The 22326-nt window shown below is 40.7% G+C and overlaps 1 long non-coding RNA gene across 1 annotated transcript; it reads left to right on the plus strand.

Moving 5' to 3' along the window:
- The first annotated feature begins 7825 nt into the window (after nt 1–7825).
- On the plus strand, nt 7826–21165 carry LOC311426669. The gene is made up of 3 exons (XR_014686946.1): nt 7826–7981; nt 15629–15737; nt 20746–21165. It is a non-coding gene; the product is annotated as an uncharacterized lncRNA (long non-coding RNA).
- Nucleotides 21166–22326: the final 1161 nt, after the last annotated feature.

Raw genomic sequence — 22326 nt, forward strand, 5'->3', positions numbered from 1 at the left:
CTTCTTCACTACTATTCATGCTTGTTCCCTTAGCACTGTTGTTGCAGTTGTGTTTTTTTTTTCTATGGTAGCAAATAAACAAATTAACATCAATACTATTTGGAAAGAGTTTCTATTTAAAGGTGTTGAGACTGTAGGGAAGAAAACATCAACGATGAGCGCTGCATGAAAATCTGCCTCCTGCAGACTTTGCTTCTCTGTGATTTAAGAAACCACTTCAAATTGGTCTCTAGGTTTCCAGACCAATTTTATTCAACCTTTAGTTAAAGATCACTTCTAGCAGGCAACCAGTTTTATTAATCGCTTGGGTGGTCATATAAGCCAGCGTGCTTTGTACACATATGTCATGTAATAACTCTGCAGCGACTGTAAAACTGTTCACGTTTTATTAGAGAGTGACATATAGGCAGGAGAGGAGATGTTATAGCTGTAGACAAAGTGTATTTCTTCTAACCTGGAGTGGTGAATGAAACTGATACTCAGGTTTTAGAAAGAAAACCCCATCACCAGAGACAAAATTACAGTGTGGTGCCGCTTTTCCTTCCCACCAGTGTTTCTGCGGGGAGATCTGCTGTGCAGACTGCAATTCCAGTCCGTGAGGGCTAAGAATAGGTACCTGGTGCTCCCAGCTCACTCCACATCACATGAGCACAGGGATCAGTGCTGGGGGCCCACGATGAGGCACCCCCCCCCCATCAGCAGCAAGCTGCACTGACAGACCAGCATCCTTGCAGGAGAAAACATCTCAAGAGCAAGGGTGCTCCTCTGGGTGCCCCAAGGATGGCTGGAGAGGGTGCTGGGGGCAGTGGCTGTGGAGTGGCAGTGTGCCTGTCTGCATTTCCCTCTGGCCATGCCTGCCCTGGCACCGGCACCGCTGCCTCAAGAGCAAATTGTTGGGTGCACTTGGTGCAGCTGGCACCCACCTGATGTCAGCCCGCGTGTACCGGCTATAGATGGGTGAAGTAAAAACAGCCCCTGCTTTCCTGTTTACGCACTCAGGCTTCCTCCGAGAAGTTCCTGAATAAAAACAGCCGGGCTTGACAAAATAGCCTTTCTATTTATTGCGTTGGGAACAAGCATGGTGATGGTGGAAAGGGGCTGGGTTGACCCAAATCATCTGCTTGCAGCTGTGCTATCGTGTGACATAAGATGGCTTCAGAGGGCTGCTCGTGGCTTGTTCGGTGCCCTGGCCCCCTGGTCACACTCCCCCAGACATACACCACTCTCTGTTGTAGATCAGAAAAAAGCAAAAGGTCTGGCTTTGTGAGACTCCTTTCTCCCACCTTGAGGAATTATTACTCCCGGTACTTCCCAGTTGGATTGTTAAACTAGATTTTGTGTTTCCCAAGAGGTATAAAGAAGGGGAAGTGTTTTCAAATATCACTTTAGATACATTTCTATAGATAGGAGGGATGTTAAGTCCTGTATTTTAATAGTCGTTGGGTTCCTGGGTGTGACTACTGCTGTTCCGTAGTGCACTATGTGAAATGGGACCTAAAATATTCTTAGAACTACTGACACAGGATAACTGAGGTCACAAGGGACCCTGGAGGTCATCCAGGCAAAACTCCTGCTCAAAGCTGAAAGCTAGATCTGATTGCTCAGAGCCTTGTGCAGATGTATTTTGAATACACGACAGGGTGGAGATGCTACCACCTCTCTGAGCCCCTGTTCCAATGTTACCCTTATCAGATCTGGTCAGATTTTTCCTTGCTGCAGCCTGTGACTGCTGCCTCTTATCCTTTCCTGTGTTCCTCTGAGAAGATTGTGACTCTGTATTTTTTAAAACCTCATTCTAGGTAGATGAAGACAACAAGGAGACCCTTCCCCAGTCTTCTCCAGGCTGGAGAAACCTACCTCCCTCGGTGTCTCCTCAAACACTGCATGCTCCAACCGCCTGACTTGTGCTAGGGATAGCCTCAGCTCCCTAAAGCCTCTCTTGTATTGGGGAGTCCACTGCTGCTCCTGGTACTACAGGTGGAACCACACAAATGACAAATAGAGTGGGTAAACACTTCCCTCATCTACCATCGTCTATGGTCTGGCAAAGGTTTACATGCTTAGTCTTTGAAGGGTGCATTGCTTGCTCATATTTAACTTGATGTCCAGAACAAGCCCAGTCTTCTCTTACGGACCTGCTGCCTTGCCAGTGTCCCCAGCCTGTACACCTGCTTCAGGTTTGTCCTTCCTACCTACAACACTTTGCCTTTGTCAAATGTTGTGAGGTTCTTGTTGGCCCACATCCTGCCTGCTGAGCCCCCTGTCATAGCAGCTCTGGTCTCCACTGTACTGGCTGCTTCACCCAAGGTGGTGTCAGTCTGCTGAGGCTGAGCTCTATGTCACTGCCCAAATTTTTGATGATGACAGACAGTATCAGCCCTGGTATCAATTGCTGAGAAACACTGCTTGTAAACAGACTGCTTAAAAGTGTTGACTCTTGCCCTCTGAGCCCAGCAGCGCAGCAAATTTTCCACTCATCTTGGAATCAGCTCATGGTTCAAGTCTCCGCAGTTTGGCTCCAGGGGGTGATATTGGAAACCATACCAAAATGTCTGCTAAAGTTTAGGTAAATGGCATTTTCTGCTCTCCATTTGTCCACAGAATCATGTGTCTTGCTGTACAGGGCAATTGGGTTGGTCAGTACAGTTTGTTCTTGGTAAATCAGTGCTGGGTGTTCCCAGTCACCACCTTCTGCTTTCTGAAAATGGCTTTTGTAAGGACTAGCTGCATATTCTTTCAAGGGACTACAGTGATGTTGACCATTCTGTAATCTACACCCCCCGACCCACCTCCATTCTTAAAAAATATTGTTTGCCTGACTATCATGTTCTTGATATATAAGAAATTTTATTTTTTAGTAGAGTGGGCTAAGATGTAAATATGAGGGCTAGAACATAAGGGATTAATTAGATATTCCTTAGGGTCACTCTCATTCACTGAAAAATGTTTTTTTTTTTTTTTTAAATTTAATTTTTATGTGTTCAGCAATATACAGCCATATCCAGTGGACAAACTCCACGAGAATATCTGAAAATCAGATTACAGTTGCTTAAAATTGTACACCCTAAATGAGCAATCTAACCATTAATGTACTTAAATCTGTATTCAGCTTTAAAAGTTTCTGTAGTGCACCCGATTCAAAATGAGACACTTACTAAAGCATTTTGCTGGATCAATACTTTAAAACAAAAATTTGGGCCTAATTTTATAAATCAGGGCCTCACACCTGCAGAAGAAGAGACAAAAAAAAATCAAAATTATTAGCTATTTTAACAGAAACAATACATTTGAAAGAACTTACTAATAGACCCACTTCAGTGTGTATGGGCCAGTCAGCAGAGGGCAACAACATGCTCATTGATTTACAGAAAGGCAGGTGATCAATCAGAAGAAGAAAGCTATTATTATTATTATTATTATTATTTTGATATATCTGAACTGAGACAAAAAGAAAAAAATATCTTCTGCCTGTTGTATCTTAGGTTAAAGGGTGAGAAAACTTCAGCAGTGCTGCCAGTTTTGACAAATCAATTTCAAATGTATATAAGAAGGGACAGGACGTGGTGTCCCTACATGATCAAATGGCCATCCAGTGGGCCAGAGCTAACTGCACAGTTGAGTCAAATTAATTAAAACATTCATGGAAAAAATAATCCTTGTAATTTTTTTTTATTTTTATTTTTTTTTCATCTGGTTGCTGGATTTCATTGTTCATTTGCTGTTCCAGGCATAAGTCGTTTGGCTTACACACATGTCTGGCCCACATTCCTGCAAGAGGTCTGCATTTACTATGATGAGAGAGTCCATCAAAAGAAAAAGACAGAGATGTGAAGAAAAGATTCTTGGAAATTTGATGACTGGAAAAATGACAGTTCTTGCCAAGGATTTTTCTGAAAACTGGAAAAAACAACAGGACTGGGACCAGCAATCTGTGGGGTAAGGGAGCTTTTAGTGTTGACGTCTTCCATTCCGCAGAACGACACAGATTCCGACCCATTAATCTCTGGTGGGGTCAGCAAGGTCTCCTGTTGTTCACAGTGCATCGACAGTCGAAAGTATTCTCAAAACATTTCAATAGGATACTTTTTTTTTCTTGTAAAAGGGGAAAAAATGCAATGAGCACATGCTATTTAAGAGCTCCATCCAAAACGTTTTAAAAAATGCCACCTGAAAAATAAAAATACTTTTAGCACAGAGTGATATTTATTAAAACCTTAAGAAGTTGAACATGGTATCATGAGTAAAAAGTTCGGAGTTGACAACAAACTGAAAATATTCTGAGTTGTAACACATGGAGCCACTGAAGCTGCTACTAAATCCTATGGGGTATTTATCAGCAAAAATGATAATAGGTTTATAAAGGTAGACAATGCATGACAATAAGATATGATTTAAGGAAGAAATGACTTGGAGCTATGTTAAGAAGACATTTTTAGACACCTTGGTCCCCTCACTTCATGGAGACGATAAAATTTCACTTTTGTCTGCAGTAACACCTGACTCTCCAAAAGAGAAGACAAAAAGTGGTCTTACACAGATGATCAGGCCCTGCAGTAGAAATAATTGATGATTTCTTAGTTTAAAGGAAAAAGAAGAGGAACTGTAAGGAATTCTGCTGTTCCCATGTGTTCAAATGTTATGAATAAGACTCTCTGAAGTCATCAATAAACCAGACTATTGTTGCCATTTGGATTTTTGAGCTTCCATGGCTCATCTTTTCAAGCCTCTATCAGTAGTTGCAGGGTTTGGATAATTTCAGATAGATTTTCATACATTTGCAACATTCATAGTATTTTAGGAGCTGCAGTAGCTTTAAGGAAAGACATCAAATATCACAGTATTCCTGATGAAAGTGTGTTAGTTAGTGCAACCGGGTTCTGTCAGCCTCAAGTGTCACAGTGACACGACCAAGATGTTCACTGCCATTAACTTCACACTGCAGGTGATAATTAGTTTTGCCCATAGGTTCTGTCAGTTTAGCAAATGTTTATTCACCCTGAAAGGTGTTTTACAGTCAGAGAGTGCCAAATTCAGACAAATCTCAATTTCCTACCATTTTATTAAGTTTTGAGTAATTGTTTCCTCAGAACCACTTTAAAAAGTCATATGTGTATAGCTCCAACAGGGCACCAGATATCCTACAGACATGACACCAGAAGGTGCTTGCTAATCTTTTCCTGTTATTTTCTTGATCCCACAGTCTTGTACTGCTGAGGAAATGAGACCGTGAGCCAAAGCCAGCTCCACAGAGAGCTGCCAGAAAAGATGCTTTGTCCCTGGACTTTGAAGATGATTTTTCATTTCCTGCTACTGTTGAAAAATTATATTTCTGTGCAGACTTCTTGTTGCATCTTCTCTATTTGGTGCAATGATCACACTTGAGCAGATCAGGCATGCACAGTAAGGTGCAGGCAATTATGTGTGCTTATTGTATGCAGCATGGTAGGCCTAGCTTTAGCCCCGCAGCACTCCTTTGGCCAAGGTGGGGAGGTCTCTGTAGATTAGAAGGCACTGAGGAACATCTGAGGGTTAAGCTGGAAACAGAATCACAGATGTATAATGGTTGAAGTTGGATGGGACCTCTGGAAATCATTCAGTCCAATGCCTCTGCTCAGAGCAGGGTCATCTAGAGCAGACTGCCCAGGACTATGTCCAGCTGGGTTTGGCATTTATCCAGAAGTGGACAATCCTCAACATTTCTGGGCAATTGCTCAGGGCAAGTAAGTGTTTGACCATTCTTATAGTAAAGTGGCTTTTTCTCATGTTTGCCTGGAATTTTCTGTATTTCAGTTTGTGTCCATTGCCCCTCCTGTCCTTTCACTAGGTATCATTGAAAAGAGCCTGGATCCACCTTCTTTTCCATCAGGTATGTAAACACATCAAAAACATGCCCCTGAGCCTCCTCTTCTCTACAATAAATAGTCCCAGTTCCTCCATCCTCTCCTTGTGTGGCAGATGCTCTTCTGCTTTAATCATTTTAATCATTTAATCATGACATGGAGGTGCTTGAGCGGGTACAGAGAAGGGCAACGAAGCTGGTGAGGGGCCTGGAGAACAAGTCCTACGAGGAGCGGCTGAGGGAGCTGGGCTTGTTCAGCCTGGAGAAGAGGAGGCTCAGGGGCGACCTTATCGCTCTCTATGGGTACCTCAAGGGAGGCTGTAGCGAGGTGGGGGTTGGCCTGTTCTCCCACGTGCCTGGTGACAGGACGAGGGGGAATGGGCTTAAGTTGAGCCAGGGGAGATTTAGGTTAGATGTTAGGAAGAACTTCTTCACTGAAAGGGTTGTGAGGCACTGGAACAGGCTGCCCAGGGAAGTGGTGGAGTCACCATCCCTGGAAGTCTTCAAAAGATGTTTAGATGTAGAGCTTAGGGAAATGGTTTAGTGGGGACTGTTAGCGTTAGGTCAGAGGTTGGACTCGATGATCTTGAGGTCTCTTCCAACCTAGAAAATTCTGTGATTCTGTGATTTTTGTAGCCCTTCACTGGAGTCACTCCAGAAAGTCCATGTCTCCTTGTGCTGGGGAGCCCAGACCTAGACACAGTACTCTGGATGTGTCCTGCCAGTGCTGAGAGTAGAGAAAGGGTCACCTCCCTCAGCATGCTGGCAATGCTTTTTGTAATGTAGCCCAAGGTGACATTGGCTTTCTCTTCTGTAAGGGTACAGGGCACATTGTATGACTCTGTTTTATGATCAAGACACCCTATTTGAGGATCAGCATCTGGTTGGGAGAGATGGGATGCACCTCACTAATCAGGGCAAAGACATTTTTGCCAATAGGATGTCTGACCTCATAAGGAGAGCTTTAAACTAGAAAGAAGGGAGAAGGGAGAGGGTAACCAGCAGCCCTGTGTAGGAGTGACACACAAGGCTGCTGAACAAAATGCATGGGGTTATGTGATAGGGAAGGGTCACAAAAATTAACAAAATAGGTTAAAACACTTGCAGATTAGCAAGAAAATGCCTACAAGGCATCATTATGGAGCAATTCCCCCAAACACTTTCTAGGACCACAACATGCTCTGGTGCCTCTCTTAAGTGCCTATACAGTAACACAAACAGTATGGGGAATAAATGTTCCTTGCTCATGTTAAACTTGATGTCCATCATGACCCCCAGGTCTTCTTCAGCAAAGCTGCTTTCCAGCTAGCCAGCCACCAGCCTGTCCTGGTACCTAGGATTACTCCCTCCCAAGTGCAAGACTTAGTATTACCCTCTATTAAATGTCACGAGACTCCTGTTGGCCCATTTCTCCACCTTGCCAAGGTCCCTCTGGATGGCAGCACACCCATCTGTATCAGATAAAGTTATTAGCCTCACCTCCCAGTGTATCATGTATAAACTTGCTGAGGATGCACTCTGTTTTGTAATCTAAGTCATTAGTGATGCTAAACAGTAAACAGCCCCAGTACCAATGCCTGAGGTAGTCTGCTAGTGACTAGCCTTCATGTGAACTTCATGCTGCTGGTCACAGCCCTTTAAGCATGGCTGTTCAGCCAGTTTTCCATTCATCTCACTGTCCACTTACCTAGCCCGTATTTCAGTATGCCAGTGAGCATGTTACAGGAGACAGTGTTGAAACCTTTGCTAAAATCAGGATAAACAACGTCTATTGCTCTCCCCTTTTCCACCAAGCCAGTCATTTCATCATACAAAGCCACCAGGTTGTTCAGGCATGGTTTTCCTTTCATACATCCATGCTGGCTATTTACAGTCATCTTGTTGTCCTTCTTGATGTAAAAGGTTTCCAAAAGGATTTTCATAGATCCTCCCTCTTGCTCTTCTTGAAGGCAAGGGTGATGTTTGCTCTCTTCCAGTTGTCAGGAGTTTCTCATGATTAGTATGACCTTTCAAAGATAATTGAGATTGGCTTGCAATGACATTAGTCAACTCCATCTGCAAGTGTGTCTGCATCCTTTGAAGTCCCATGGGCTTATTTATATCCATTTTGCTTACATGTTACTTGAGCCTTCTTGACTGAGGGTAAGTCTTATTTACTCCAGACTTTTCCTCTGGTGTCAGGGCCTGGGATTACTGAAGCTTGCTCCTACCAGTAAATACCAAGGTGAAAAAGTCATTGAGAACTTTGGCTTTTTCTATGTCCTTTGTCTCCTGCTCCATTAAGCACCTGCTCACATTTTTCCTAGTCTTCCTTTTTATGCTTATATGCCTGTAGAAGACTTTGTTGTTGCCCTTCATGTTCCTTCCCAGATTCAACTCCTGGTGGGCTTTGGCTTCCCAAAACCCGTCCCTGCATGCTTCAGCAGTGTGTCTATTCCTTCTGGGTCACCTGCCCCTGCTCTCACCTCTTGTATGCTTATGCACAGTGACAGTTCATGTCCCTGCCCCACCCTTCTACTTCCCTGTGCCTTGGCAGACAGATAGCGTGGCCACTGCCAGAATTACTCAACCAAAGATGTCGCTGGTTTGTCTGTCTTATATGGCACTTATCTTTAGGTGACTATCCCACATTGCAGCACCAGAAGTCGTAACAAGCAATTTAGTCTTGAGATACTGAGTAAAATGACTATGGTTCTCATCAGTGACTAAGCACTGGATTTCATCTTCAGTAGCTCAAAGTCAGGATCTGAGTTAATGTGCAATGGATACTTTTTTTTTTTTTTTTTTTTTTTCTCTTTCCCCTCCAAGCTGAAAGACTGAAATTCAGATTTAACCCCCAAGCACATTTTCAGAACTTGGCAATAAACCCCCAGGAAAGACAGTTATAACAGAGGAGTGGGACAGCTTGAACTGTGGCAGAGCTATTGAACCAAACTAGTGTGCAGAGGAAATGAAGCACACAAATATTCCAAAGGAAATACTAATGTTGGTTGCTGTTTATTGTCTTTTTATACATCTTTGTTAAACTTTGAATAGTCTGTGATTTTGCTGGCAGTGAAGTCTCATCATATTAGAACAAAAGAAAAATACCCTATATTAATGCTGCTCATTTTTTGGAGAGTCAGATTTTTCCTCCAGCAGCTTCCTTCAGAAGTGGGAGGCTGTAAAACAAAGCGTCTGAATAGCTGTTATAACATTATCAATCTAATATTGTGCTGGTTGATTCTGGAATTGCTATTACCAAGGTCATTATGGTTAGTATTTATCAAGTGCTATGCAAAAGCTAACCTTCTCATTTCCAAAGTAGCAATCAGAACAACAGAATGGTTAGTAGCACCCATCTTACACATTTGGGAAAAAGAGTCATTTTAATGAAGGCAAAGAGGCCTCAGGTGCAAAGTAGACCTACCAGATATGTGTAAGTCAGTTTAGAAAAAAAGCTTGAATTAATACAACAGTCACAGGACAGGTGCTTCTGCTTCCATGCCTGCATGGAAGGCATGGCATACAAGCCGTCCGAGCCCTGTGGCACTCTCCAAAGCACCAAGGTAGCCAGAGAAGCAGTGACTATCAGGTGTGGCCACCGACACCACGCTGACTGGTTGCCAGATTGCCTCCTGGGGCCAAGGAGATCTGAAGTTCCTGCTGCCACTTTAATTGCTGCCATCTAGTGTCATTCTGTGGGAGGACAAACAGCAGGGCTTGCAGCCGCTTTCACTACTGCAGGGTCAGAGGAGATGCTTCTGTTTTGCCTTGTGAAGTAAATTGACCAGAAGGTGTAATTTCAGCCATGAGGTGGGCTTACTTCACACAGCTCTTATCTCTATTTTACCTTCTAGCCCAATGGCTGGAGCAGTTATCCTGGTACTTGGTCTAGAGACACTCTTTTCTCCTAAAGGATTTGAACCCGCATCTGTCTCCCATGGAAGTGCCTTCAGGAATACAATAAGCACTTCCCATTTCTAACCTCTTTCTGATCAAAGAATCACAGAATTGTAGGGGTTGGAAGGGACCTCCAGAGATCATCGGGTCCAAGCCCCCTGCCAAAGCAGGATCCCTAGAGCAGGTTGCCCAGGTAGGCATCCAGACAGGCCTTGAATATCTCCAGAGAAGGAGACTCCACATGTCCCACCACACATGATCATGTCTTCGCCACTTCTAGAGATGCTACTGCAGCGACTTGGCTTGCTGTCTAGGTTCTCCATTGTACCTGTGATTTGAATCATGATTAAAGTAATTTTTTTTTTTTTTTTTACAAGCTTCCTGGGGTGGGCAGTACTTCTGGTGTCCTCTCTCCTCTGCAGTGCTCCAGAACTGGGACAGCATCAGTCTCATTTCTCATTCTTGTAGTACTGATGGGGCAATAATCTCACTTTGGGTGTCCTGTAGCGAACAACATGAAGGCACATGTCACAATTTTTCTCAAGCAATCAGATGAGATTCTGATTATTCTTATTATCTTAAGAAACAGCCCACTCATTTGATAAAAGTGGTTTGCTTCATTAGAATGAGATTTTCAAACACTATTTCTTTTTCCTCATCTCAGTAACACTAAATGATGAAAACCACACAGTTACAGAGAGAGTAACATGTAGGATTTTTTCTAATGGACATAGTGTGGTTTTAGGACAGAGTCATGGCTCCTCAGGCATTATTTCTTTGACTGGAATTTTTTAGGGATGGGGATCCTGCATGTGCAGTTTCTATATCTATATGTGTATTGTCTGGGACATTAGCAGAACTATTCAAGCACAAGTAAATATGGGAATGTTATGTTGAAAATCTCAGTTATTTCTAATTGATGAAAATACCCCGGTGTTTATACAAAGCTACACAGTGACTCACAATGAAATGAAGTCAGCAAAATACCAGACGTTTTTACATCCAAAACAGAGACAAGTGCCATATGTTCATAAAATAGTTTTCTCCTTAGTAAATGTTTATGAAGAAAATGAATGGATAAATTCCAAAAAGAGAAACTTGTGTAATATTATTTTCAGATAACAGAAGTATTTTTCCATTAAGATTTTTTTTTCTTTTCATTTACTTATTTTCATTGTAAATCAGATGACACAAGAGGGTATCCAATATGCCACTCATGCAGGTATCTTTAATATGCCTTGGTGCCTGACTATCCATACAGCAAAAATATGGGAAAACATTTTCCATGCAGACCAGAAAACCCCTGACTGTTGCTGTCTGCTGGGACCAGGACCTGAAGCCTGTGATCAGACTGAGCTGGACCTGAGTAGGTGTTGGGTCTGGTGGAACCTAGTGTGGAAGACACCTCTCATCTCAAAGCTTGGTCTTGAAAGGTGCTGAGTTCAATGGGAATTGAGCCCTCTAGGAAGACAGCAAGAGGTACTGTCTCTCCTTCAATTATGTTAAATTGCATAGAATCAGATTTAATCTTCATATTCAATATTCTCTTTCTGAGATCTGAACTAAGTGGAATAAACTTTTCTGCTGCAATTGCTTATGGATCTTTTAGTAATGAGGATACTAACCTGTTCGTTGGTGTTGAAAATATAAACCAGAGGATGAGGATAGAGCAAAACAGATACTATAGGTAGGTAACAGCTCTTTGCTTTATTTTATAGTATAACACAATCATTGAATGAAATTAGAAGTGGCAGTTTCAAAGTAGACAGAAGGAGATGGTGTCACTGAGAAAAACAGTTATAGCTGTGGAACCCCTTGCTGAAAAATATTGTAGGTGTTAAAGTTTTACATGGATTCAAACCCAATGGAGCATATACATGGAAGAAAAAGATCTACCAAGAGCCATTAAATAGATATGTTTCCAGCCAAGAAAGCTCCAGCTTCAAGTTACTGAGGTCTAGACAGTTTGAAGTGTTAGTCCATGCTTACCTTGTTTTCAAACTCTTTCCTATAAATCTGTTGCTGGATACAGGAAAATAGGTTAGATTGACCTGTGGTCTGAATCAGTATGTCGGTTTTTAAGTAGTGTAGTTACACTTTTGAACTTTGTTTTCCTGTCATTGAGGATGACAAAAAGCATTGTTCTCGTTCAGTTCTGAGCAGTCCTCAGTATCCCAGAGAGGAGAGAAGTGGAACATAAGGAATGCAGTAGGATGTGAAATGATAGCTATCTTGGTAAATAAAACAATGGAAGCAAATTTTTTGTGGCATCTAACTGGGAGAAGAATTATTCCTTGACTTGAGCTGTAGACCTTCAGGTTCTGAAATAATACATTGCCTGTTCTTGTAGCAGACTGTATAACTGGCAGCTTAAATTTGTAACCTATGCAATATATCATAGAATCATATATCTTCTGCTTTGTTTCACAAATTCATAGGATTATGTCTGCAACCAATGGATCTTTCAGGTTTTTATTCCTTTTGCATCCTGGAAGATTTTTTTTTTTTATGTTTGTGAGACACAGGGAAAGACAATGTTTGTCTAACCGCTTTTGTTAGCCGGAGTTCATGATAAGATGTTCACAGCTAGCTGACCTTCTATCTACCAATCCATCCTTTTTGTTCCTTGGTATGAATCCAGAACTCAACAAGAGGGTGCTCGCATTCACATTTCAGGGTCTCAAAATTTAAATGCTGATCCCTTACTTTACTGATCTAGACCTAGATCTGTTTTGGAGTAGTCTTCAAGATCTTGAAGTTTCTGAAAGCTGTGCATCCCATTGCCACTGGGTTGCTGACAGTACGGCCTGAGGAGGTTGGTGGACTTCGCTGCTCGATGAAGCTATCTATTCCAAGGACTGCTTCAGCCTTTCATTCTCTGTTGATCACAATCACCTTTGCGATCATCCTGTAACCTTGTCAAGTGCTCACTTCAGGGAGCAAGGGCTATTCCCTCCTCTGGCAGTTTTCCTTTTGTTCTGTCTTTTCTAATATATTTACATACATCTTTAATTCATGTATTCCCATGATGCAGACTAGCTCACTATTTCAAGCTTTGAATTTCACCTATTTTACTTGTGGCTTTTCTTGCAATGCTAATGACTTAGTTTCTGTCATCCTCTTAGTGTATGCACTTTATTTTAAAGCTTGAAGTAATTTTATTGTAGCTTTTGCCATTTATGATGGTAGTTTTGCTGTTATCCTGTTGTATCCCTACTCTACATGCTCACCTGCATACATTATGTTAGAGCTACATTCTTTGCTCTTCTTGTAGCTTGTTCTAAATAAAAAATATTATCATAATTTCCTATATTTGCCACCATAGGCAATTCCACATAATGCTTTTTGTGGGCTCAGAGAGAGTAGGAACTGCTGTTTCAGCATGTCACAGCACATAAACTACTCTTCAGTAGGTATTTCTTCACAGGCTTTTACCCTGTGGAATACAGAAAGTAATCCAAGAGTGTTTATGCCTCTGTGTAGCCAAAAGCATCCTTTGCATGCCCCACAGCGTAGCTGCTATGGTATTGCTTAGCCAGCGGAGGGTTGGGTATGCTCCTGTGCAGAGTTTCCTGAAGAAGGAAGAACTCTCAAGCAGTTTCTTAAACTATCTACAGACTCATTTTGTTTCCTGTCAGGCCAGCATAATAAATACCACATCACTTCAAAGAAGGCTCCTTACCCAGGCTTAATTTCTTACACAGGGACAAGCCAGGCTAGGGAACAAAATGCCCGTGCCCAACCTCAGTTCATGCAGCAGCAACCACCACATACACTTAACATGGGAAAAAGAGCTTTTCTACCCCAATCCCACTGTACCCACACAATGTATGTACAGCTCACACAGAATCACTGAATCACAGAATTTCTAGGTTGGAAGAGACCTCAAGGTCATCGAGTCCAACCTCTGACCTAATACTAACAGTCCTCCACTAAACCATATCCCTAAGCTCTACATCTAAATGTCTTTTAAAGACCTCCAGGGATGCTCCTCTCACTCCTTCTGCAAGTTAAACCTACATTATATGGCTAAGGGCTGGCCTTGCTCTTTGTACTTTCTTACTATGCATTATGCTCAGCAGAATCTTGTGGTAAAAACAAATGAATCACAATAGCATGGACCATGTACAAATACAGGGAATTCAAGAGGAAAATTGTCTTCTGACTTGTTTTCAGCATGGTATCTGAGCTCCTGCCTTTGGTATGGGAATATATGGTACAGTGGCGTTGGGAAATAAACAAATCTAACTGGAAACAACAGATCTGCTTCTTTGGTCATACAGCACACCAACACTTGAATAAACATGAAATGTCCTTGGGAAGAGCCCTCCAGAAGCTACTACTAAGTGACAGACTGATGAGTTGAAAGGTTGCAACAAGGGAGAAGAACAGAAGGGCATGTTCATTAATGCAAAAGACAAGGAGAGAGCAGTGAGAGCCAGTCCGTGAGGAGGCAGAAACAAGACTTGACACTTTCTTAGCAACTGAGTGCTACCACCAGAAAAAATGGCAGTACAATAGTAAGATCTTCCTTCCTTCCTTCCTTCCTTCCTTCCTTCCTTCCTTCCTTCCTTCCTTCCTTCCTTCCTTCCTTCCTTCCTTCCTTCCTTCCTTCCTTCCTTCCTTCCTTCCTTCCTCCCTCCCTCCCTCCCTCCCTCCCTCCCTCCCTCCCTCCCTCCTTCCCTCCCTCCTTCTCTCCTTCCCTCCTTCCCTCCTTCACTTCTTCTTTTTTTTTTTTTTTCTAAGTTTGTTATTTGTTTGTTTATTTATTTATTTTGTTTCCATAGTTAGAGAAATTTTCCATAGGCTTGGCAGAGGAGGTAGCAGTCAGGACTTGGGCAGGTGCCTGTGTGCCCATATGATGTTTTCACTGTGTGTTGTACTGAGAGGAGGGGAATTTAAAAGGCTACTTACATTACCCCCTCTTTTCTGCATAGGTTGTGCTTGCTGTAGGGATGAGAAAGATATCACCTCATTCAGGTGTGTCACTGGAACCCGTGCAGCATTAGGGCTGTTAGGTCTTTTTTTTTTTTTTTTTTTTTGCTATTTCACATCATTAATTAGTAACGTAAGTTAGTAAAGTAATTTTAAGCCATAGAAAGAAAGTAGAGGGAAGGTATGCAAAGTAACTGAAAGGAAGTTTTACTAATTTCACAGAGAGATAGGGTGAGGCCAGATCCTTTGTTGCAGGTAGTGTTCCTGGATGGCAGTCAGTGGGAAATCAGCCTTGTAGATTTTATCTAAGATGGCAATATAACAAGTAAGTGAAAGAGATTCAGAGGGAAGAGCTTTTGAAGGAGAGAGAAAGATGCTTCTTTTCATTTCCATTACTAATTTTGTATGCAGCTAACTAGATTAAATTGTTAGCTATCTTATTCTATGAGAACCTTGTTGAAGCTCTTTGTTTTGAAAAGCAAGATGCCTGCATGCTGCAGGTTTAAGACTTGCACAACAATTATATGCTCAGATAGGTAAAGTTTACTGTAATTCTCTCCGAGTATTAGGGATCTTGGACTGCTCTAGGACATGGAAAAAACATTATTTTAAATGTAAGAAAACCCAGATGGCTTGGCTCTGTCAGCCCAGTCAGTATGATCTCTGAAACCACTTGTTCTCTTTCTAAGGTAGGTACTACACGTCCTCTTCCTTCAATAGGTGCCTCCAGCCCCATCCTCTGATCTGCTTCTTCTGAGATCTTCTGAAGGAGCCATCAGGAGGAAACCATGTTTTTGCTTCCTACAGGGGCTGCGTGGGTGTGTGTGTGTAGCTTGATGTGTGTGTAGCATCCACCAATTGATGCTTCGGAGCCCTTTTCATGTTTCAAATCTTTTCTGTTTTGAACAGGCCAAAGAGGGTAATAAGACCTCATCAGAAATTATCAGTAATGTTCCCTGTTGTGTCTTATAGCACGTACCCACTCTGTCTGCAGTGTGGAAGATAAGGAGGCAGAAACCAGCACAGGACCTCTATGGACTAGAGTTGACTTTAGCCCTGTTCAGTGAATCTACAACATATGGTAAGAATCTGTGAATTTATGATAAAACAATTAATTTTTGCTTCTGGAGGTTAAACATTTGGTGTGCCTGAAGTTACTGAATGACTTACATATACAGATTTTTGACATTTGCATGTCCTTATACTTTTTCTTCCCAAATATAAATTTACTCTCTTTGTATATATATACATGCATATGAATGGAACCTGGAAGGTGATTCTTATCATTGAGATTTGTGTCTGTGGTTGAGCTGGAGGACAAGGAAAGAAATTTTGCTCAGCTAGAAAAAGGTGAAGAAGGAACTCCAGTTTTTCAATATTTCTTGTGTGAATCCATAAAGTTTCCTTTAACTCAAAAAGTGTCCATGATTTCACAGTAGTTTACTTCTACATTACTGAAGGTCATTTTCTAAAACACATTCAATGAATAAAGTGTTTAATTGGCAGAGAAGGTGGATGTGATCTGCAAGCACTGATGAATCTCGACGAACATTAGCTGATTTTACTGACTTTGTGGGGTTTGTTTTGGAATAGTTTGTCTCTAGAATATAGACTTGCCTGTACACCGTGATGCTATTTAACATCAGAAAGATTTCATGGCTACAAAATGCTTAGGGAGCTGCACTGACTTACATACAGAACAGAAACCTCAATGCAAAATGTTCTAAACATCTTGCACAACTGAAATGTAAGTAAAGGGCGGGTTCTGAAGCAAGTATTGTTGCTAACATGGTGTGTTGCAATTGCAGGAACAGGTGCTCCTAAATAAATTTCATCTTCTACCAAAAATGAATTTTTCATGATGCAAATAACTGTTATATATCAGACAACATTAATATAGTGCCAGACACATGTCCTTAAAAGTAAAATACAGCTACATACTATCAAGAATTAGACCTAATTCCCTGTGCAAAAGGATCAAATCCCAGAACATCACTGAGTTGAGAAAGAATCCCAGAGGACTGGTATGAAATCCTACAAACTTCCAGGTCTCTGCTTCTGAAGAGAAGATGAAAAATTGCTCACCAAGCAAAGCTAGTGGCTATGTTAAAAAATTTAGCAGCAATTTGATAGCTTGCAATAATGGAGTGTATGTAGAGCTAGAAGATATTATATTATTCTAGCCAACTGGGACACTCTACTTAGATATTGAATACTTAAAATAAACCCTTCAGGAGTTAAGAGATCACTAAGAAAATTTACCTTTTGAGATAAGTAATGCATGACCTAGAAAACTTGAAAATGTTCAAAAATTATGAGAACATTTCAGCTTTATGTTCCCTTAAATGTTGATATAAAGCTCTTTTGAATTTTAAACCCTGCTATCTTAGCGAATATTTAGATTTATATGTCTAGAATTAGGTACTTAAATGTTTCATTAAGAAGTAACTAGCTCCTTCTAGCTTTTGGAATCATCCTCTGTACCAGACTCACTTTATGCTATTTTCCATCTAGATATAGGTAAAAGGTCTTGGATTTCCTGGCCCAGCAGCCAATGTGCATAATAAGATAAAGCCAGACAAACACAAAATTCTTTACATGCCCAGTTATAGAGCAACTACATCTATAGGCGCTATAAAGTCTATCTCATGTGCCAGAACTTTTGCTATGAAGTGTTTCCACAGAAACATCAGAAATTTTAACTCTTTCAAGGATGACTGGGAACTAAGAGGCCTCAGCCCATCTCAAAACCTGTTTCTCTGGGAGAGGCAGTGTTTTCTGGTTGAAGTAAACTTCTTCACATGTAGTCAAAATGATGACTGTCCTTTCTCACACTGAGACCAAAATATCAAATACTTGCCTAATCCTTCTGCATTGACACTTCAGATGCTTGAGCATATTGCATCAAAAGCTCAAATTATAAAATGACCTGACTCCATGGCTGGATTCCCCTGGGATGGGTTGTGCTGGCATGGTGCTGGTTTGGCACTGTTGTCTGTAGAAGTATTCTTGAACTCATCCTACTCTATAACTATGGAGACACAAGTGGATGAGATTTCTGGATGATATGGCCTTGTCCAAATGACAGATTGAAGATTTATGCCCATTGAACAGAAGCTTATATTAAATCAAATACATGTATTCTCAGTATTTTAATTGGATATTTTGCAAAGACAACTGGAAAACAAATTTTAGTTCATTCCACACATTCATTCAGATGATGGCTTGATAACAAAAGAATATCATGAGGGGAAGGGAGTGAAAGAAGAAAACCACTTCTGCAATGCTTGTATCAAAATTTTTGCATGACATCCAAACAGAAGTCTCTTTCTTTGAAAGACATCATATACTGCCTAGCACTGGGTTCTTTTATGTTGGGCAAAATCTATGTAAAACTGAAAGGCCAGATCTCATCTGAAAACACTTCCCTTGCATACTATTCCAGCTTAAGTAAATAGTCTTGCTTGTGTTTGAGCCGAAGCCTGCAGAAGTAAACGATGGACTTTCAGTCCCTTGCTGAGACATTGCCTGCATCCCAGCTCTGTGCTGGAAAGGCACAGCCAGGAGCCCATGCCTGTGGGTGCCTGTGCAGGTGTGCACCTGCTGCAGCAGGACTAGTCCCTCTGTAGAGGAGGAATCCACTTACCTCTGTTTACTGTCTTGTCGTGGGACAGGCTTTAACAAGTCTCCTACGCTAACTGGCTTTTCATGGCCAGAGTTCAAACATACAAAATGAAGCACGCTCCATGTGTTCAGACTCTTTCTACTCTTTAATCAACATCTTTCTACTGCTCCCGTCTTATTTTACTCTTTTTAATTTAGCATGTAAAACAATGACATTCTTTTCCTCTCTCTAGTGTATAGAGATATGTTTGCTTTAATTACATCCCCCTCCCCCTATCTAAAGGAAGATCCTATGTGATTTTTTCATTGACAGCAGCCTTCCTTTAGCTTGGGAATGGAATTTCAGCTGCAACCATACCTGTGTCGGGGATACTGTCACACAGGTTTTGCATTTGAAAATAGGCAAGACTGCTGAGAAGTTTACTTTTCAATGGAAAAGTGTTGGATTACTTCTAATATTAGGGGTCTATTCTTTTTTACAGTTTGATGACTTTGCTGGTATAAAGGGAGTTCAGAAGAAATGGAAATTACACTCTTAAGTAGGGTTGCCAACTCTCATGACATTATTACGAGTCTCACAGCACTTTGCTTGAAGTGCTGACTCCTCAGGGCAGGTGCTTGGGTGAAAGTCTCAGCTTTCTTTCTTTTTTCTTTCCTTTCTTTCTTTTCTTCTTCTTTCTTTTTTTCCTTTTTTTTTTTTTTTTTCCCCCTTCCCCCCCCCCCCTTTTCACAACTTTTTCTTATTTTGTTTTCAAAGTTGTATTTCTAGCTCCTAAATTTATAAAGAAAATCTTCAGAACTCAAGCTAAATCATCCAATAAGATCAAGAGACAAACAGAAATGTGTAATAAAAATAATAAAAATCAATAAGACTTTTGAACTGAGCATATGAACAAAGCCTATTTCCAGACAAGACTAAGAACTGACCCTACCAAGAGGTAGGACAGTCTACTAATCTTCTGATGAAGAGTTTTTGTGAGTTTATTGACTGTTTGCACATGTGCCTATTTAATCTCCTTCATCTCAGCCCTTAGCTGAGTTCTCAGGATCATGACCCTGGCCAGATCTTTGGGTTGATACTGTAATAAAAATTATGTGTGGAGCTTGGTAACACCACCTATAATTAAGGTTGCCTAATCCTCTGTATTTTAAGATCCTGTTTTTGGTTGCATATAATTTGCCAGATTAACTATTTGGGCTGAAATTACTCAGGTGCTTGCCTGGGATAGAGTCTTTCTCTGAGTATAGTTTCATCCAAAATATTCATCTGTATATCAGAACAGGTCTGAGGGAAAGAGCTCATGTAAAAACAGTTTGCATGAAAACAGTTGAATTGGTTTTGCTGACAATTTCTAGTATTTTCCTGCTTTCCACCAGAAACCAGGACTTTGTCAGGAAACATGCACTGCTGCCAGGGGTGTGTCTTATGCTATCCCTGAGAAAATTTGTTCAAATTTGGCTTGGTTTGGAGCCCCTGCAAATCACAAGGTCACAGATGTTTGTCTAACCTTCATTTAAAAACCTCTGCTGCTATTCTGCAGCTTCCTAAAGTAGCCTGTCCTAGTACTTAACTCTCGTTAGAGTGACAGAGACTTTCCTAATATCTAACCAAATCTTCCTCACAGTAAAGTAAGCTAAATTCTTCTTGTACTATAGTGAGTGGACATAAAGAAAAACTGATCACTGTCCTTTTCAGAATAACCTTTTATGTATTGGAAGACTGTTATCATGTCCCTGCTCAGTCTTCTCTTTTCTAGACTAAACAAACCCCATTCCTTCAACCTTTCCTCATAGCTCCAGTTTTCTAAACCTCTTATCATTCTCATTACTCCCCCTCTGGCCCTCTGGATGCTTTCCAGTATATCTACTTTTTTTTTTTTTTTTTTTTTTTTTTTTTTTTTGTGTGTGTGCAGTGCCCCAAGCTGGACACCATACCAGTAAAGCAGAATATTTACCTCTTGTGTTTCCCATTCTTTCCTTCCAGTATGACACAGAATTAAATTATTATTATTTTTAGTTTTGTATCAGTGTTACATAATAAATGCACATTCAGTTTGCCCTGCACTGTAACCTTCCTCCTGGTGCTGTTGCCTGCCCATTTTCTCCTAGTTTTACTAGCATTTTACTTCTTCCTAACCACAGCACATTGCATTTTTCTTTACTGAATTTCATTTGGTTAATTTTAGACAATGCCTCCAATTTATCAAGGTCATGTTGAATTCTTATTCTAACCTCTTAAAAGCTTTCAGCTCCCTCCAACTTGACATCATCTGCAAATTCTACACATTTTCTCTTTTTTTCCATTATCCAAATCATTAGCAGAAATATCAGATAGACTAAACAATACGGAACCTGGTAGGACCACACTTGAAATGCCTTCCCAGCATAATATCAAGTAGCAAAACTGCTTTTACACACCCTTGATGGGTGTGTAACCTCACTTATTTACATGCTTCTGTTTTCAGTAGCAACAAGAATGTCAAAAACAAAGAACAGGATCCTGGCCCAGGAATTCATCTGTCTGCTGCTGCCATGAGCTTTGTTATTGCAAAGTGAAGCCTCCCCAGGGAAAGAAGGGACATGCTATGGTGGTGGTATGGTAGAAGTCTGCCCTGGCAGGCAAACATGAAGCCTGCCACAGTAGAAAACTGCTTCTTGAACCTGCTGATGTTAGCTCAACATCAGTAGACAAAGGAGTGATGGAACTGTAGTCTCAGACTGGTGAGAATCCCAATTATTTAAGAATGTGAAGGATTACATAAATGGTCATCATGTTTTACACCAAAAACAAACAACCACCAACCAGCCGACCAAACAACAACCAAAAAAAAAAACCAACATGCAAAACAAAACAGAACAAAACAAACAAACAAACAAAAGAAAAAGTTAAGGTTGCAGAGTCAAACATTGAAAACTCATGGAATGCAGAAATTAAGACTGTCAATAGAGCTTTGATTTGTTCCTTTTTTAGGGTACACTTTATGAAAGCCTGCAATAGCTTGATTTTCCAGTAGTACTATGATTCCAGGTAGATGGTTATAAAGAGCATAATAATATGCTTCATAATTCAGATATTTCAGCATGTCATATTTACCAAAAAGTTGATGCTTGTGTAACGTAGACTAGTATTGGATTACACTTAAATCACTTAAATGTATTAAATTAGCTTTCTTTTAACTTTTTTTTAATTTTTATTTTTTTAAGTGATTAAATAATGACAATACTGACCAAAGCTGAGATGATGACAGAAAGAAAGAAGACTGGCAAATGACATTCAAAGACTACACAGGATATACATATCTTCACTTAGAGATTAAGATGCTTCTACTGGAAGAGGTTGGATGAACTTATACATGATATTGGGGAAGGAGAAAATGTTTATAATGAATTATGGTGATTGAAGACAGTGACAGAGGAATCACCATCCTTTGCTAATGGAGGATATCTTTTACAAGTATCAGCAGTCAGGCCAGCCAGACGATGCACTTGCATTTTTACACAACAGTCCCAGCTCCTGGAAGAGAAAAAGCAACATGCAGCTACTGTGCACCCGATGAACTTGGCTTATAGGCAAACATGTAATAAAAGGATTTTTCATATTTTTCAGGAGGTGGCCTTTATCACTTTCAAACATCCCCTTTTCTAGTAGCCTTTCTTTTTGCTGTATAAATAATTCTGGAAGATTTATGATGGTCAAGAAATAAACAATGTACTGCAGGAGATGGTTATTGATTACTGAGTCTACAGATCCTTCTGAGATGTTAGCTTCCTTGGATCAAGCAAAACACAAAGAACATTGAATTGCTGCTTCTCTGGCTTTAGAGATTTTCTTCCAGTATTCATGATATAAATGATAGAAACTTACTCATGAATCAGTATCACTGGATACCCCTTTACTAGGTACATGGACTTATCATTATACTAAACCTGATGTCCACTTAGTAACAGCGTAATCCACCCTAGGCAAAGATATAGACATTGGCATGATACCATGAATTACAGAAGCTTTGAAACAGATCCAAAGCTTAAACAAACTTCTGCAGTTA

The sequence above is a fragment of the Aythya ferina genome, assembly GCF_964211825.1.
Source record: "Aythya ferina genome assembly, chromosome: 1".
NCBI lineage: Eukaryota > Metazoa > Chordata > Aves > Anseriformes > Anatidae > Aythya > Aythya ferina.